Below are 5,248 nucleotides of genomic sequence, written 5' to 3' on the forward strand. Positions count from 1 at the left end.
TCACTTCTCTAAACAATTTTTTCTTATGTTCATTAGTAACCTATGTTTCAATTATTTAATTACCTTATTGTGTTGCAAGTAGTGTTACCAAATGATAAAACAAAATTCTAAATTTTATTGATTCTAATTCGATTCGGGTTCTCATATTATTTGTTGTGATCTCCCTGTTGAAAAGATCAGAATTTGATCTCAAGAACCTGTTTGAATTTTTTTTTATTTTGATAAGCAAATTGAAGTCCCCGACCCATTACACTAAGAATGATAGAAGAACTTGTAAAAGTAAAATAAAAGAAATAATCAATTTTACACGAAGTCTGAACCCCATCCCTTTCTCATCCTCACCGTTCCCCTTGGGGACATGCTAACGATGTTTACTAACTAATTCAGGTGTCAATTTGTTATTATTCAAAATCATCTCCCCAGTTCCTAACTTCATTTTAGACAGGAAATCCGCCACTTGATTTGATTCATGATAGATGTGGGAGACTTTAATACTAGCAAATCATCCTCTTAGTCGTTACACCCTGTTCCAAATGAAAAATGGTAGAAAACAAGAAAATACAGACATACTCTAGACATACATCCTATGTGGTTTGTTGTGATTCGTGTTTTTGATGATTCTAATTCACTAGACAACAAACCACATAGGATGTATGTCTAGAGTACGTCCCGATTTTCTTGTTTCTCTATCATTTCTCGTTCCAAATTAGCCTTGGCTTCCAAAGTATAGATTACTCGGTGTTCTTCTGTTATCAATTGTTTTTTCTACCCTCTTTGTACCGGCTATCATCTTTACCGGTACGTCTTCTCTGATGATTTCAAGACGGTCACTAGTTGATCTAGCTAGTGTGGCCTTGAAAGTTTGGCTATTATGTTCGTTCCATATATGATAGATGTAAGGGATCAAACGGCCCATTTTCGCAGTGATGGCGGTGCCCCTAAAAGATGTTAAGACACCACTCAACTTCATCGTCCCTATCACTTGCACAATTCCTCCTGTATCCGACCGATGACAGTACCATTTCCCAGTTTTCCTTTGTAACTTCACATTCAAAAGCAAGGTGAAAATCAATCTCCCGGTTTGAAGTTTGTAGCAGTCAATTTATGACCAGAGGATTCCCTCCACTTCACATGAGTGCAAAATTAAAAAAAGAAAGGAAAAAGAATTGTCGACTCTGCTGGGGATCGAACCCAGAATCTCTGGTTTCGTAGACCAGCGCCTTATCCATTGGGCCACAGAGTCGCTGTTGCATGATGATGGGGTAGTGCCTTATCTTAATTGACAAGTGCAGCAATCTTTATTGCTCACTACCAAGTAGCATCAACTGTTGTCAACAGTTGGTAGCCCAAGTGGTTCCAAGGTGTTGACATAAACTCCAGAAATCCCTGGAGGTCTCAGGTTCGAATCCCAGAGAAGGTGGAATCTTTGGTTATTTGATTTGGGATTATTAGGGTGTAAATAATGTAGTTGGGCTTTAGGCCATTGTCATGTTGGGCTATAGGTCCGGTCTTGTTTCAGTTTGAGTGGGCAGTTATTGAGCGTATCACATCTTTGATGTATCAATGCCAAATATAACGACATACGTAGATCGTAGTCGAATTCCAAAAAAAAAAAAAAAAAGTAGCATCAACTGTTGTTTGAACAACTATTTATGTCAAAGGTTATAATTTTTCCATCAATACGCTCAGCGAGAATTTAGAACATCTCCAATGCAAAACTCAAAAAAAACTCCATTCATCATATGTGTCAAGTTCCGATTGAGATTCTCACTCCTACATGGCGTTAATAGAGATCTTCAATTTTTTGTTGTCTCCAATGCAAAACTCTAAACTTATCTTATTTACTTATGTGGCATAGTTATTTTCGTAAATAAATAATTAGTTATTTTAGAAAATATAGAATACGTGATTTCTATTGGTTGAAAATCGAATATTGATGAGTTGGACAATTAGAGATATCTCAAGAGGACACTCTAGAAATAGAGTGTCCTCTTGAGATATCTCTATTCCACTCTCGACACGTCATCTTAGATATCCAAATAGAGTGTTGCATTGGAGATGATTTTTAATAAAAAAAAACTCTAAAAATCCTACATGGCACTCGGAGTTTCTAAGATTGAGTGTTGCATTGGAGATGCTCTTAAGTCACTAAGTTATTGTAGTACTTAAGTAGACTATACATGGTTGGAGGCTCGTGAAGGTTAGTGTCGATCTAATACGTGATCTATTTCCAGGGTCGGCCCTGGGCCTAGGCGACCCAGGCGGCTGGCTGCCTAGGACCCCCACATTCAACCGACCCCTAATTATATAATATTATTTATAGATTATGTTATTAGGGAAATGATAAAGTTACAAAAGATTTTGACAAAAAAAAGTTCCCAGCTGATGTGGCGGGTGTGGTTTCAAACTTTGACCAAATCTAGGCGGTTGAGAGATGAAAATCACAACCGCCACATCAGCTGGGAACTTTTTTTTGTCAAAATCTTTTGTGGTTCTAGCATCTCTCTTGTTATTATATGTATTTTTTTATGGGACTGCATGTATATCATATCCATTGAGGTAGTAGAGTTCATAGAGTAACTCGTTGAAGAACCTAAGGTCAATAGTTCGATTCCTCTGAGATATATTATTTTGGGAGATGCTAGAGAGCCCAAATTTTTTGGGCATTTTAGTGCCCAGCTGATGTGGAATCACTAAAAGACAAGGTTTTTTCAAAGTTTGACTACGGTGGGGACCGCTTTTATTTCTAAATAAGGAAATATGTCACCCTCTAAGTACCAATTTCTAAGTCACTCTATCATTTCCCTATTATTTTTTAAACAATCTTTCTCTTTTAAAAGTGGGCAATAAAAGAACAAATGCTAATATGTGGTGTAGGACCCCGTCGATACGTCCGCCTAGGTCCCCCTAAAAGTCAGGCCGGTATTGTCTATTTTACTCAGAAATATCACTATGGTATTGTCAAATGAGAATCGAGATTTGTTATGTCAAGCTGACCACTATAGACCAGTTTGTTTAGGCATGATCAACAAGATTAGGGTGTGCAACAATATCCAAACCACTCGGTTTTAAAACGAGCTAAATAATGTTGAGTAGTTTGGTTCGGTAGTTGATGCATTTTTTAGGAATCGTAAAAACTAAACCCGAACTGATATAGTATATAATATAATATTAAATTATATATAATATAATGATATATCAGGGTTGTGGCCGATATTTTAGAGGCTTAGTGTGAGAATTTAGTAAGGGTTCTTTTGAACAAGCTAAAAAGTTTTTTATATACGCAAAGTACTAAACAAGAAATTGAAGTAATGTAACTTTGGAATAGTTTACCGTTGTTGATAAGAGTTTAACGTATGTCATTACTATATAATTGACTTTGCATTTCTCTAAGTAAAACTTCTTCGAATTGTAGAAGTTTTTTATTTCTTGAAGTTTTATTTGAATTTTCGAAAAGTAAACATCTCGGATAAAGAATCAATTTAGTTTTAAGCTCGAGTGAAAAGATTTAGAGAGGAGATCAATATTTTTCATGAAAAATAATACTTTTATGAGATTATCAAGTGTCAGTAGGCAATAAGAAGATTAAACTTTCTTATTCTCCATGTCTAGTATCCAAAATAGGATTTTGACGTTTTTCTCACACGATCACACCATTTGATATTATCATACAAAACTGTAGTTTTGGCCAAGCTAACTATCTTCAACAAAAAAAAACTATCTCAGCACCAAAACTCCTGGTTTTGTGGTTATTCATATGAAAATATCCCGCCACAATATACGACCCACACCGTTGTTTAGAAAAAAAGTATATAATGTTAGCATTTTTTTTAATATTAATGATTATGTGGACTTAATATGAGGTTTATAATATATAATATGTTGGCTATTTCGATTAAGGGTCTTTAGTGGTCTAATTAATTATTATGTGGACCTATTTAATATCAGTTACATTGTGTGTGTGGGAGGGGGGGGGGGGGGGGCATATTATAGATATGCATTGTGTAGAGCCCTTAAGTATTATTACTAAAGAATGATGGACTCTTTTTAGTAATAATTTTGGCCATGATGATGATGGCTCCTAATGATTCGGGTAAGTAACTCATTTAAATTTCATCTCTTTATTCATCAAATATGACTCCTGGAATGTTTTTCATTGTTTAGAATTGATAACATGTTTGATTCTTGTCTATAATGATGAAAAATCCCACAAGTGGTATCAGAGCCACTATTTGTATGAATTTTGAGATGATTTTATGTGTTATGTTCACCATGTTTGTGATGTTTAAAATATTTCGTAAGAAACTATTTTGCTTTTAGATTATTCCTAAATTTGTTAGTTTCTGCAGAATATTTGGGAGATCTAATATTGTAAAGAATATCAGTAACTACCTTTATTTTAAATAATAAAGATCTTGAATGTTATCTTCTGTGATTCGGTTGGTTAGGGAGGAATAATAGAAATTCTAGTTATTTTCCCTATTCCTCTCCCCTAATCTCTCTGTTTGAATATTTGGGTAGTTGAGAGATATTTGGGTAGATAATAGTATCCCTCCCTCATGGAATCATGAATCAAAATTGTTTTGGATACAGTAACTTTTTTTTGATACTTTTGATTCCAAATATTTAGGTATATGTTTGGTTGATTATTATGGATGTTTAACAAAATTTGGATGGAATTTCAAAAATGTCTTTGTTTTATACATACTAGGTTCCCACCGCGCCGTACGGGTGCGGTAGATCCCTCTTGGCTAACGCCGTCGAGATAGATCACGTGGTCTGACTTCCCGTGTCGAGCATACATCTACACGTGCATGTCCAATATGTCTATTTTCTCATCTTGTTGCAACATGTGAATACCTGTGATCTGAAATTAGTACACGATTTCATACGAAATCGGTACATAATTTCAGATAACCGATACTCACTTGGCCCCACATTATGTGAAAATAGATATATTGGCCATGCACGTGTAGATGTATGCTCGACACGGGAAGTCAGACCACGTGATCTATCTCGACGGCGTTAGCCAAGAGGGATCTACCGCGCCCGTAGGGCGCGGTGGGAACCTAGTTAATCATGTATTGGTGTCCTCAATTCGTGTTAATCTGGCCACTTCGATGGGGTTTCACCTTTTAGATGCTAGGGATTTTTTTTAGATTTATATAAAATTTGAAAGATTGATAAAAAACATGGAAAAAAACACCTAAAGAGAAAGAATAAAAATTATAAACAATCAAACTTCACA

At 35.4% G+C, this 5,248-nt stretch overlaps 1 non-coding gene across 1 annotated transcript; it reads right to left on the reverse strand.

Annotated features, from left to right (window-relative positions):
* Nucleotides 1-1,170: 1,170 nt before the first annotated feature.
* On the reverse strand, nucleotides 1,171-1,243 carry TRNAR-ACG (transfer RNA arginine (anticodon ACG)). The gene has a single exon. It is a non-coding gene; the product is annotated as a tRNA-Arg (tRNA).
* Nucleotides 1,244-5,248: the final 4,005 nt, after the last annotated feature.

The sequence above is a fragment of the Eschscholzia californica genome, unplaced genomic scaffold (assembly GCF_041429995.1).
Source record: "Eschscholzia californica isolate CP2 unplaced genomic scaffold, dmEscCali1.0.p SCAF_5, whole genome shotgun sequence".
Classification (NCBI taxonomy): Eukaryota; Viridiplantae; Streptophyta; class Magnoliopsida; order Ranunculales; family Papaveraceae; genus Eschscholzia; species Eschscholzia californica.